The sequence below is a fragment of the Vombatus ursinus genome, unplaced genomic scaffold, assembly GCF_900497805.2.
Source record: "Vombatus ursinus unplaced genomic scaffold, bare-nosed wombat genome assembly UNPS02005659.1, whole genome shotgun sequence".
NCBI lineage: Eukaryota > Metazoa > Chordata > Mammalia > Diprotodontia > Vombatidae > Vombatus > Vombatus ursinus.
The window spans coordinates 20,687,796-20,701,885 of NW_020945437.1; the positions used below are offsets into that span (position 1 = coordinate 20,687,796).

Consider the following 14,090-nt stretch of genomic DNA (forward strand, 5'->3'; position numbering starts at 1 on the left):
CCCTCAAACAAGGACAGCACGGGATGTTAGAGCTGGGAAGGACGTTCCATCACAGAGAGCACGGGATGCTCCTGAGCCCAGAAGGACCCTAAAACTTGGGAAAACATAGGAATGTTGGAGCCAGAAAGACACAGAGAGCCCAGGATGTTAGAGCCGGGAAGGACCTCGGAACCGAGAGCACGGAATGTCAGAGCTGGATCCTAGAACCTAAGATGTCAGAGCCGGGGGCGAGGGGGGGGAAACCTTAGTACACGGCATGTCAGAGCAGGAAAGGAGCTGAAATAACGCCGGACGTCACAGCTGGAAGGGGCCTCGGGGACCATCTGGTGCAAACCCCTGGATTTGCAGGGGAGGGAGGACAGAGAGGGGCAGGGGCTGCTGCGAGCACAGGCACAGAGAGGGGCAAGAGCAGCAGCGAGAGCCCCGGCGCCCCTCGGCCACCCTCGGACTCCGGCTCCAGGCCGGGCCTGCCGGCCTCCCTCTGTCCTCAGAAGGACCCGAACCCCAGTCCCCGTCCCCCGCCCCCCCAATCCCGTTAGGAGACAACGGAGGATGGGCACGGCGGAGGAGGGAGGGGGGACACCGCGCTCTCCTCAGCGCCGCCAGGCCCGGGAGGCCGAGGCCAGCCTGCCACCCCTTCCCGAAGCCTGGCCCCGGGGCGACCCACCTGCCTGGCCTTTCGCAGCTCATCTAAAAGGTTCATCCGACGAGACCCAGGCCAGCAAGAATTGGGTTTGTTTTGCGGTTCCTCAGAAGGGGGCAAGATGGCGACGGGCGCCAAGGCGCAGGCGCGGCCGCGCGCCGGAGCCTGGGAGTTGTAGTGCCCACTTTGTTCCCGCCTTTCGACGGAGAGAAGGTGGTGGGGATCTCCATGCCTGACTTTCCTACCCTGGGGCAAAGGTACCCTGGCGGGGGCATGCTGCCAATACCCGCCTGAACCTTCGCCCACCGCCCTGAAACCTCACATGGCGCGTAGGAGACTGGGAAGGGTAGTTTTCTTCTCTCCCGGCCCTCCTCCCCTCCGCGCTCTTGGCGCGCCTCGCCTCCTTTTCGCTCCGCCCTGCCAATCAATTGCGCTCGCGGCTACGTGTGCCGTCACACGTAGTGGTCGAGATGGCGTAGGTCGGTCCGAGCCGGAGGCTTGGCGGTCTACCCCCCAAAGGGGCGGAGGGTGAAGGAAAGCGGGACAGTTCGCTGCCGAACGGTCGAATGTATTCGTTTTCCCAGAGGTCTGGACCGAGTCCTGTCAACGGCCAACAGCCTTCCCGCGGCAGGTAGCGGAAGACGGACGGTATGGGTGCCGGAAAGGGACATGCGCAGTCACTCATTCATTCACCCTTCCTCGACTGCACGCCAGGTTGAGGCAGGTCTCTCTCTCCTTCACCTGATAGGCCCGAGGCAGGTGTGTGCGCGCGCGCCTGTGCGTGTGGGTGGGTGTGGTGGAAAGAGCCTTGGGCTCCTTGCTGTGTGAGCCGGCCGTCCCAAGGGCGCCTGGTCGTGTGTGCGTGCGTGTACATATGTATGTGTGTGTGTGTGTATGTATCCATCCGTCCGCGTGTGCGTTCGTGTGTGTTAGACACCTTGCTCGCTGGGCTGAGCCATGCCTGCTTGGAGAGGACAGGTTCTTCCCTCGTGGAGTTTCTCGAGGATAACAGTGCTCACCCTGATTACTAAAGGCGATGGTTGTCCAGGCCCTTCCCAAAGTGACCTACACACGTGAGGATCTATTAAAGGGAGTCCTAGTGGGGTTTGGTGGGAAAAGCTCTGGCTGCAGCTGATAATATGGTCCAAAGGATACCACTAGGCAGTTTTCAGAGGAAGACATCCCATCCGAGGGGGCAGGGGAAGGAGGAAGTGCTCTAAATCAATAACAATTAGAGAATTTCGAATTAAAACAGCTCTGAGGTTCCACCTCACACCTCTTAGATTGACAAAGTTGACAAAAAAAGGAAAATGACAAATACTGGAGGGGCTGGGGGAAAACAGGCGCATTAATGCCCTGTCGGAGCAATTGTAAAGTGGTCCGACCATTCTGGAAAGCGATTTAGAGCTATGCCCCAAAAGATGCCAACTAACCTGTGCATACCCTTTGACCCAGGCAAATCACTCCTAGGGATATTCTGCCAAAGAGATCAAAGAAAAAAGAAAAGGACTCATTTACAAAAATACTGATAGCCCCTCTTTTTGTGAGGGCGGTCAGCAAACTAGCATTTATTCAGCACCTACTAGAAGAATTGGAAACTTAAGGGCATACATCAAGAGGCGGATGGCTGAACAAGTTATAGTATGTGAATGTGATGTAATACTATTATGCTGTAAGAAATAATGAAGGGAATGGTTTCAGAGAAACCTGGAAGGACCTGGGTGAACTGATGCAGAGTGGAGTGAGCAGAATGAGGAAAACACGTTATAGGACAATTACACTAATGGCAACAACTATCAAAGACTTAGGAACTCTGATTAACACATTGACCAACTCCAATTCTAATAGTAGAACCTGCTACTTACATTCTGATGGTGGATGGATTCAGAGTGCAGTTTGAGACTTTTTTTATATAACTAATGCAGGAATTTGTTTTGTCTGACTATTCATGCTGGTGACTAGGTTTTGGTTTTTGTTTTTCTTGTTTTCTCAATGGGGGAGGGGGAAATGGGAGGTGGATCTTCATAAAGATAAAATAAAATAAAATATAACTTTAAAAGTTTTGAAAAGCAAAAAGCTCAGGTCTTGTCAGAAGACCGGGCCCAACTATGTGAATTAGGCTAGCCATTTTTTCCTCTCTGAGCTTCATTTTCTTTGTAAAATGGGTGTGAGGAGGGCTAACTTTGATAATAATAGCTAACATTTATATGGTAGTTTAAGGCTTGCAAAGCACTTTACATATTATACTCATCTGATCTTCCTAACAACTTTTGAGTGAAGTGATATTACCATCCCCATTTTACATATGAGGAAATTGAGGCACAAAGAGGTAAAGTGATTTGCCCAAGGTCACATAACTAGTGTCTGAGGCAGGATTTAAACTCAGGTCTTCCTGATGTCCAAGTTCTGGGCTGTAGCCACTGTACCACCTAGCTACCCCTTGGGGATAGACTGACACGATAAGATTGACATTCTCACAGTTCTTTTGTGGAGAAAGCGTTATATAGCCTTGAAGTACTACAAATGTGGTTTATTATTGACCCAGTACTGTCTTTATAGAGGCAAGGTAGATAAAAAACAGCCTTCCTCCTTGCATGACCCTGGACAAGTTTGCTAATGAGGCCCCAGGCCACTCTCTAAGAGTGGTGGTAGATCTGCTTTGGTAGAGGGAGGTTCCTCATTGTGAACTCCCTGTGCCAATGAAATCGCAGGTTCCACACAAAAATGAGGTTTTATGAGTCTCGCTCGTTACCACAGTCTTGTGGGTTAGGCTCTTAAACCACTGTCCCCTTTTATGGATGAAAAAACTAAAGGTCCTAGAAGTAAAAAATGACTCTTCAGGTTATAGAGCTAGTAAATGACGGAAGTAGGATACTCACAACAGCCCTGTAAAGTAGTTAAGGAAATGACTTGCCCAGAATTACATAATTGGGGCTAATAAACTAATAATAATAATAATAATGTGAGCTAATAGCTCACAGTAATATAACCCTAGTAAGAGTCAGAAAGAACTCAGACTAGAATCTCAGAATTGGGAAGGATCTTCAGCCTTCACTTGGCAGGTAAGGAAACCGAGGCCCAGAAAGGGGAAATGACTTGACCAGCTACATACATCTACAGAGTATTTGAGCCAAGATTCAAAGTTTCTAACTCCAAAACCCTTTGGCCTGTCCATAGCCCCGTGATGCCTCTGTCTAAGGAGACAGAGCTAAGATTTAAACCCAGGTCTGTAACTCCAATTTATATGCAAATATAGGAGAATCCTTGGTCTGGTCCTGGACAAAATTGCTAGGTTTTTCTGCCAACATTGGTCTCTCATAAAGTGTCCCATTCTCCTTGTCAGTATGCTTACTAAGGTGTTAACAGGACAATATGGTAACAGCTAAGAATAGTTTAAGATGTGGCTCCCTCCAGGGAAGATTTCTTTTTAAAGCAGAACTCAGCCCAAAGGAATTAAGCTATAAATGGCAGGTATAGAGCAAGTACACTGTAACCTCATATATCATTCTTTTTGTTCCATCTTTTACCCCTCCTAGCCAAAGCTTAACCTTTCCATTTCTAGCCTTTATTCCATACATTCCCGTCCCTTTCTTCCTCTTGCCTCTTTGTTATCTCCTCCACCACTGATTCCTTTTCTACACAATTGAGTGTTCCCATCTTAAACAATAGCATCCTTCACTTTGAGCTTCTATCTCCTTGAACTCTTACCGTATTTATCTCCTTTGGATGCTTAAAGGTCTTGAACAAGTTACCTCTCCAGTTATTTGCAGCCTGGCCTCTGGACCTGCTCTCTTGGTGGTCTCCAGTGACTTTCATCCTACCAAATTCAGTAGTATATCTTTAGTCTTCTTCCTCCTTGACCTTTCTGCAGTATTTGACACTATTAACTTACCATTTTTTCCTTGATGTGCTTCTCCATTGGCTTCCGTGACACCTCTAAACTCTCTTCTGTCTAACTACTCATTTGTTTTCTCTGGGTTCTTCCAGCCCCTCCTTAATGTAAGTGTTCCCCAAAGCTCTATCATTGGACCTTTTCTCTTCACCTTTGTCATCTTGTCCACTCCCATGGCTTCAGTTATTACTTCTGTATGAATGACTCCCAAATCTTAAACCCCCAAGAACTGTCTTTTTGCTATTATTTTATACTACTTCCCCTCTTAGTGGTGTTAGGTGGAGCCATGGATAGAGGTCTGGGCTTAGAGTGAGGAAGACTTAAGTTTAAATCCTGCCTCAGATATTTACTGTGTGACCCTGAGCAAGTCACTTTACCTCTGGTTGCCTCAGTTTCTTTAACTATAAGACAGGGATAATAATGGGACCTACATCTCAAGGTTGTTGTGAGAATCAAATGAGACAATATCTGTAAAGCACTTAGCACGATACCTGGCACATAATAGGTACTTAATAAATGCTGATTTCATTCTTTTATTCTTTATAGTCTGGCCAAGATATACTATTTGCCACTACCCAACCACACTACATCTTCTCCCATCTCTTGTGCCTTTGTTCACACCATCCCCTAAAACTTAAATCCCTCCACCTATCTTTACCTGGTGAAGTCCTACACATCGTTTAAGGTTCAAGTCAGATACTTTCGCCTCTGTAAAGCCTTCCTGGATCACTGAAAGTACTTTCCCCTTTCTATTCTTATTAAACAGAATCAAAGAGTTGGGAGGGCCCTCTGAAGCCATCTAGTCCAAGGCATACTTAACCAAGAGTCTCTTCTGCAGTCTCACTTGAAGGTGTGTAATGAGGGTCAACAACCTGAGGTGGCCCCTATTTCTAATTGTTAGGACATTTTTTTTACATCAAACTTAAAACTTCTCTCTACAGCTTGCACTCGCTGCTTCTGGTTCTGCCCAAGTAGAACAAGTCTGATCCTTCTTCCAAATGACAGTTATTCACATACTTGAAAACAGCTGTTCTGTATGCTGCCTCATCTTCTCTCTTCTAGCCTCAGCCTCCCAAGTTCCAGTTAATCCATCCGTCTACCCTTTAGTCCAACCACCATCAAGATTGCCCTTTTCTGGACAGTTTATCTACATCCTCCCTAAAACATGGTGTCCAGATCCGAACACATATTCGGCAAGCATTTATTCTGCTGTGTAAGGTACTATGCTAGTGACTATCAATATAAAGATAGTTTTGACCTAGGTCCTATTCTTAAGGAATTTTTAATCTAAGGCAGGGGAGAGGGGGATCAGAGCAAAGGGCAAGTACACAAATAACTATGAAGTCATTTGTCCCTGACTACACAGCTGGTAAATGTTGGAGACAGGATTTGAGGCAGGGAGCGAGAAAGCAAGGGAGCCAGACAAGCCTAGCAGATAAAGGAAGCCAAAACCCACCCATGTGCAGGTTCAGTTCTATCGATCACCCTTTACACTATAGCATTCTGCCCACTGAATATACCTGTTTTCCTCCAAAAGCATTTATCAAACACCTGACTGTGTAGCCCTACACAGGGAGTTAAATATAGATAAGAATCACAGCATCATTGATTAACAGCATGTTACTACTGAAAGGAACCTTTGAGATTTTCTAGTCCAACACCCTCTTTTCATCGATAAGTTAAATAAAGCCAAGAAGACAAGTGACTTGCCCAAGGTCATACGGTTTGGTGAAACCAGCACCAGAATTTAAGTCCCTTGAGATCCAGGCCAACCACACACAACCCTTAGGTTCCTGCCCTGGGCAAGTTGACAATATAAACCTGAGAGTGATATAAATACACTTCTGCTTTAAGGTTTACCAAGCACTTTAAATGTTTGAGCCTCACAACGATGTTGTAAGATATGTAGTCCAAATATGACAATTTTGTAGATGAAGAAATTGAGGCCCAGAGAGCATAGAAGGCACTTAGCCTGAGTCTCACAGCTAGTAAACGACAAATCGAGGATTCCCCACGTCTTCAGCTCCCAGGCTTGCATTCTTTCCACTTCATACAAACTCCAAAAATAGAAATATTAAACTGAGAATAATGATGGTAAGGCAAATAAATCTATCAGTCATAGATTTGGGCAAGGCCCTTTCAACGCTGCAGGGCGAGACATGGAAAGGCAGGGGAAGGAGCAGGAGACTTGAAGGTAGGAGGCTCAGGCTCAGTTGTAGCTCCAATATGTACTTGCTCTGTGATCATGGACACTTCATTCCCTCCTGAGCTTCAGTTTCTATATTCCCAAAATGGGGGCAATAGTACTTGGACTTCCTTCCTAACAGGGTTGTTGTGAGCAGAGTGTTTTGAAACTTTAAGATACTGTTTGGGGTATCCCAAAAGCTATTAAAGCTTAAAATGGCACTAAGATTTTTGAGACACCCAGCATCAATATATGCTATTGTTACAGTTGTTTTTAATAATTGTTATTTTTATTATTACATGACTGAGAGAAATTGAAAAGGAATTTCTGCCCTCCAATATCCAGACTACACAACTCAGAAAAATGTTTTAAAATCTTCTCAAAGATCTAGGTAGACTTCATGGAGGAGGAGAAGTTCCAGGCTACTTTTTGCCAATTGCTGTAAATACAGATGGGGTGGATACACCTAATTTCTCCCCCTGGTCCTTCCCTTTTTCTCTCCCTCCTCCTCAGAGAGGAGGAAAAGAAAGAGGAAGTATGATGTACACCCTTCCACAGAATAGAAGCCAGGGTTCCAAGGATTGGGAATGTGAAAAGGGAACTTCCCAGGAAGGAATAATAATAATAATAGCTAGCATTTATATAGCACGCTTTAAGATTTTCAAAGCACTTTACAGATATCTCATTTTATCCTCACAACTCTAGGAGGTAGGCGCTATTATTATCCTCATTTTACAGGTAAGAAAACTTGAGGCCAACAGGGTTAAGTGACTTGTCCAGGGTCATACAGCTCATAGGTATCTGAGGGTAGATTTGAACTCAGGTCTTCCTCTCCAGACCCAGAGCTTTACCCACTGAGCCACCTGGCTGCCTCAGAATAGCAATTTATGAGAAGTTAGGGAGAACTCAAGTAGAGATTGGCATGCTAAAACTATAATGAGAAGAAATGAACAGCTGGCATTTATGTAGTGTTTTAATGTCAGCAAAGCGCTTTCCTCACATAGTGTAACTATTATCCCATTCTATTGATGAAGAAACTGAGGCTTAGAAAGGTTAAGTAAAAGCCCAACCTCATGGCTCCAAGTTAATGCTGTCACGTTGCAGTTGTTAGAATGGGGGGGTCTTTAAAGCAAGACCCACACCTCTTTTCTATTTGTATCCCCTGTGCTCTGTACGTAGTTCACACGCAATAAATGCTTTGTCCTTCAATGATTCTTGGTCATTGCTCATGGCCTGGGGGGTGGTTATGGATGTGTTGTGTGTTTGTGTGGACTTGAGCAAGCATCAGATTGTTGCAGCTTAGCGGTTATCTGGCTCAGACCCCTCAGGTGAGGAACCTGAGGCCCACAGGGACACAAGGTGTGGCAGCAGCCCCAAGACTTGAACTTGGGCCTCTCTAGTAGTTCAGTTTTCTTGGCAGAGATGCCGGAGTGGTTTACCATTTCCTTCTCCAGCTCATTTTACAGATAAGGAAACTGAGGCAAACAGGGTTTTGTGACTCAGAAGTGTCTAAGGCTGGATGTGAACTGAGGGAAGATGAGTCTTCCTGACTCCAAGCCCCATAGCTGCCCTTGTGCCACTTGATTCTCTGTAGTGCTTTTCCTACTATATTACACTGGCCCCTTCTTCCCTGTTCTGAAGAAACTCTTCTTAAATGCCCCTTGCATGGTTTGGAGACTGTCTCCTCTGATCAATGCCTCCTTTTAGCCACACAATTCCCACCCCCACCCCCATATACACAGCATGTGTTCCTTTCTTTGTTCTTCCCTATGATTCAGACCTGTGATTTCATTGAGATAGACCACTGCTGATGAGAAAATGTAAGCTACCAATGTAGATGGCACCTCCCCTGAAACTCCAGGAGTCCCTGAGGCTGCTGAGAGGCTCTCTGATTTGTGACACAGCCACAAGGCATTGGAGGTGCGACTTGAGTCCTTTGGACTCCCTGCTAGCTTGCAGTCCATTCAGCATACTTTTCTAAGAGGCTGAAGTGTCCGTCAGCCAGAATAAACAAAGCTCAAGTTCTGGGTGGGAAGGCAGTCCAATGACAGGTCCAGCTAAAAATAGGACATTAAGTACACTTGTTCATTCGCACTGTGATATGGTGGCAAGAGGACAGGACCTAAAGACCCAGCTTTGATTCTTAGCTTTGTGATAATGGGCAAGTCACTAGTCCTCTCTGAATGTTGGTTTCCTCAACTATAAAGTGAAAATATTTTCAATACTGCCCTCCTGGGGTTGTTGTGAGAAAAGTTTTATAATCAGAGTATAAGAGAAAAGTGATCTGAACCTTGGGTCAGTTGTTTATCTCTACTGTCCTCTCCATCTAGTCCTTCCTCTCTCCCACTGGAACCCATAACAATTACAAAGGCCCCCCATTTCTGCTTTTTCTCTTTCTTCCATAGCATCCTGTCTCTGATCTTTTAAATCCTCCCTCACTTGTTCATCTGTTATCAGGATTTTCTGCCAACTGAAACTTCTCTGTCCAAAGTTACCAGTGACCTCCGAACTGCCAGATCTGATGTTCTTTTCTCAGTCCTCATCCTTCTCAGTTTATCCGCTGAATTTGATGTTATTGACCTTCTTCTTTCCTGGATCCTATCTCCTCTTTGAGTTTTTGTGACACTCTTCTTTCCTGGTTCTCTTTCTGACTGACCACCTCTTTGCTGGCCCATCATTCATGTCCTGCCTCCTAACTGAGGGTATTCCCCAAAGTTCTCTCCTAGGACCTCTTTTCCCTCTCTATTCTCCTCTCTCACTCACTCTGTGTGTGTGTGTGTGTGTGTGTGTGTGTGTGTGTGTGTGTGTGTGTATGTGAGTGGTCATCTCTGTCATCTCAGAAGCTCCCACAGGATTAACTATCCCCTCTATACTTGATGACTCGCCATCAATATTAAACCAATAGGGTCTTCTGAGGTTACCAAGAGTATAAAGGGAGAAGAGAAAAGGACATAGGACTATTTCCAGTTTCCTATCTTCATAACTTCAGCTTTATTATTGGACAGAGCATTGCACCTGGAGTCAGGAAGACCCGAGGTAAAATCCAGCCACAGACACTTTAAGAGCTGTGTAACCCTGGGCAAGTCACTTAACCTCTACCCACCTCAGTTTCTTCATCTGTAAAATGAAGATAATAATAATAATACTTTCCCCCTGGGGTTGTTGTGCGAATTGAATGTAAAGCACTCTGCAAACCTTAAAATGCTATCATTATTATCATGCTCAACTCCTTATATTCCCTCACCCCACATTTCCGGTCATTTGCCAAACCTTCCATTTCTTCCTTCACAATGTCTCCCACCTGTGATTCCTTCTCTCACTCACACAGCCTTCTTCTCAGCTCAGTCTGTCATCACCTCTGGTCTAGGTTATTGTAACAGCCTCCTAATTGGCCTCCCTTCCTCAGGTCTCTCACTATTCCAGTCTGTTCTGCCTAAGCAATTTCCTTAGGCTCAGATTTGACCATGTGATTCCCTACTGAGTGAACTCCCATGGCTTTCTTTTGCCTGTAGGATGAAATGTAAACTCCATTGTTTAGTTTTGTTTTCTTTTGAGATTGGTCTTCCTATGTCACTCAGGCTACTGAGCAATGACTTGTTGGGGAGCTGAGGGCCCTTTCAGGAAAGCAAAATGAGCTAGATACTGACATTCTCAGGGTTTCTCTGGGTGGAAAGAATTTTTGTTTTTGAGAAGTATAAGCCTAATCCTGATATTTCTAGTATTCCTGTCTCTGGCAGGAGTCAGAAAGGTTTTATGAGAGAAGTCCCCAACACTGTGTCCAGGTCTGATCCCACTGCTGATCAGCTGGGAAGCTTTGACTGCTCCATCTCCAACCTGGGCTGGTGTGCCCTTCCTTAGGCAGCCTCTCCCACTTCAGCACTCACTATATTGATGCCATACTTAGTCGGGTTGCCTGATTTCCTTGAGCCTCCACAGCAGCTCATTTCAGAATTCCTGAGCTCAGATGATCACCAGCCTTATCTGCTTCCCTCCCCTTCCCAATAGCAAGGATTACATGAATGCACCACCTCTCTGTTTAGTTTTTAAAGCCTGACCTCATTGGACATTATTCCCTTTCCCACACTCTGGAATCCAGCCAAACTGGTCTCTCTGTTCCTCATCCCAGAAGCTCCATCTCCCATCTCTGTGACAGCATTTGCCACTCTCTCCCTCCTTATCCCTGCCTCACAGTCTACCTTTCTTCCTTTAAGTCGCTCTCAAGCACCATTGGAAGGCTTTCCTGACCCCTCACCCCAACTGTTAGTGCCCACCCTCCCAAGCTACCTTGTATTTAACTACTTTGTATATCTTAGTACTTAGTCACTTTGTAGTTATTCTGTATATATTTATGTACAGTGTATACTTTTTGCCTTTCCATTGGAATTTAAGCCCCTTGCAAGTAATGATTGTTTCATTTCATTCTTTGTACTTAGGTTTCCAGTGCCTAGCACAATGCCCAGCACAGATAAATACTGATTGCTTGCTTGGTTGATAGACTGTTGACTCAGAGAATTACATCATGGCAGAGAGAGAGGGACAGATGAAGTATTAAGCCACAGGCGCCGAAGAGCAAGAAAGCTTAGAGCCACAATGTGCAGGAGCAAACACAAAACTTACCTCTTGCTGGTAGCGTAAATCCTGTGGACAGGGCAGCCCCGGGAGAGAGATGGACTATCTAGCATCCTGAGTTCTTTCCTCATAGAGAAAGTGAAGCTCTGAAGGTCCCACCAACCCTGAGCCACATAGTGTAGTCCAGTAAGTCAGAAGAACTGCTTAGGGTCCTGTGAGAAGGGTGGTAGAAAATTGGGGTTTTTTCCTGTGTCTGAGGGCTCCAGTGTAAGACTGTTCTGTAGAGTCTTGTCAGTTAAGACAAATATCTCATTAATATGAATGCTTGTAGGGCAGCTGAGGGCCCTTTTTGGGAGAGCAAAATGAGCCAGATGCTAACATTATCAGGTTTTCTCTGGGCTTGGATATGAGCCAGAGTATTTTACTTTATTTTATTTTATTTGGTGAGAGATATAAGCCTAAATACTAATATTGCTAGTATTCCTTTTTCTGGCAGAAGCCTGAAAGGCTTTATGAGAGAGGTCCCCAAAATTGTATCCAAATCGTTGCATCACGAAGTAGGACCCAACTGACACACGGGTTCCTCATGAGAATTGTTAGGGTTTCTGTTATCAGAATTTTTTTCTTGAAAGCTAATAGAACCTTTGACGGTGGGATCTGTTCAATCCTTTCTCTGAACTCTTTGAAATCAGAACTCCCCTAATCTAGATGTCAGCATATGTCCCACCATTTGCTCCTCCTCATCTATGAAAAACTCCAATATGATATGACCACTTCTTCCCAGTCATTTCTGTTTCAGTCAGGTTTCTCCTTATTGTTCAGAATTACGTCCAAAATAATTGTTGCAATCGTTGCCTCTTCTACCTTTTGCAGAAGAATCAACAAGATAGGTTAAAAAAAAAATGTAAGATCTGCTCTGATTTTGGCAGAGAGAAAATTCTAGCAGAGGTCCGGATGGTTCCCTAGATCATGATTCCTTCCTGGCTTTGTGATGGCCTTCCAAAGACTCATCATCCATTCCTTCCTTGGACAGAGTGATTTGTCATATACTCCCATAACATTATTTCTGTTTCTTTGCTGATGAATCCTCTTGTGTTCTATTATAATTATTTGTGTACATGTCATATCATCTGCTATGGTACTAATTACATGGTATGAAAGTTAATTGAGGTGGCAGTAACAGGAGCTCTCTAAATGAAGGGAATTCAGGAGAATCAGGGGGTGGGGGTCACTGTGTATAGCTAGTCTCAAGTCATCAGTGGAACAGCACATGTGAAAATACCATTTTCCATGCCCATCCTCATACTCTGTTTGTACTCAATACCAGATGTTTGATTTTTACCTTCAGACTTGGCCTCCTGCTTGCCTCCCTATACTCAATTGTACTACTGGTTTTGAACCTTTCTCGTCTTTAGCTATCACTGTTGCCCCAGGCTCATTCTGCTTCGCAGCTGGCGATACCAGGTATCAACTTCGCCTTCTACTTCAGACATTACCACTGCCCAGTGGCTCTTCCAGTTTCAAGACCTGTAATCTCACCATTGACCTCTGTTTGCTTATATGATGATTCTGCCCAGTGTCTCACCCCACTGCTTGCTGGAATATTCTGGCTGAAGCCTCAATACCAAGTCCTCTCTTCACAGGAAGGATTCAGTCAGCCCCATGAAATGTGCCACAGGTCCCCACCAGCTTCCAGAATGGGCTGTCCCATGTTATAGAATCAAGGGAAACAAAACACATCTTCTCTCTAGGCCTAGGACTGTAGTCTGCACACTGTAAGTGCTTAATAAGTGTTTGTTGAATCACATTAAAGTAAATTAAATTTTAGACTCTTCTAGGAGCTCACAGTGTAATGGGGAAGGCAAGCGAACACATTTGTATAGTCAAGCTGTATACAGGATAAATAGGAAATAATCAGGAGAGGGAAGGCACTGGGACTGAGGGGTTGGGAAAGGCTTCCTGTGGAAGATGGAATTGTAGCTGGGACTTAAAGGAAGCCAGGGAAGGCACAAGGAGAGAGACCATTCCAGGCATAGGAGATAGCCAGAGCGAATGCTGGGAGCCAAGGGAGCTCAGCAGAGCAAGTGTTATTATCCTCTTTTGGAGATAAAAAAACAAGCTTTGAGAGGTCATATGACTTACCCATTGTTACACTGCTAGTTTGTCTTAGGTCATATTCAAACCCAGATCTCCCAACTCTGTGCCCCTCCATGCAGCCCTCCTCTCACTATGTCAGACTTGCTCATTGAGGTGATCATTTAAGATATGAGTAGAGGTGACCTTGGAGGTACAGGACTGACTTTAAATCCTGCCACTTAGTGCTGTAGGACATTGGTCAAATCACATCCCCTTTCTGGGGGGTGGGGATGGATGTATACAGCCCACTTTTAAGTTTATAAATTTGTCCATTTCTGAGGTATAGATGCTTCACAGTGAAAATGTAACAATTAGCATGTAGATGTAGTAAGAAAAGGAGATGAATCTCATCCTCTACTGACCCTAGCATATCTCCTGGAACCAGCCCTAATTTATTTTTTAAGCCAGGTCTTCCCATCTTTCCTGGGCTGGAAGTGCAGAGGCTACTCACAGGCTCAGTCCTGTTCTGAACTTCTCCATTTCTGACTGAGACCAACTTGTTCCTCCATAGGCAGCCTAGTCACTTCCTGTATTGGGGGCTCACTATATTGATGCCGAACTTACTTAGGTCAGACCCCGTCAGCATCGATCACCACCCCCCCAGCTCAGAACTGTCAATCTCCATTGATCCACCAGCTTCAGCCTCCCCAGTAACTGGGATGACA

The 14,090-nt window shown here is 45.2% G+C and overlaps 1 protein-coding gene across 1 annotated transcript in view; it reads right to left on the bottom strand.

Moving 5' to 3' along the window:
- The window catches only part of EMSY (EMSY, BRCA2 interacting transcriptional repressor), an 82,422-nt gene extending 81,642 nt beyond the window's left edge, over positions 1-780 (bottom strand). The window contains exon 1 of the mRNA XM_027848089.1: positions 668-780. The gene's annotated coding sequence lies outside the window, so the exon portion shown is untranslated. The remainder of the gene's footprint in view (positions 1-667) is intronic.
- Positions 781-14,090: the final 13,310 nt, after the last annotated feature.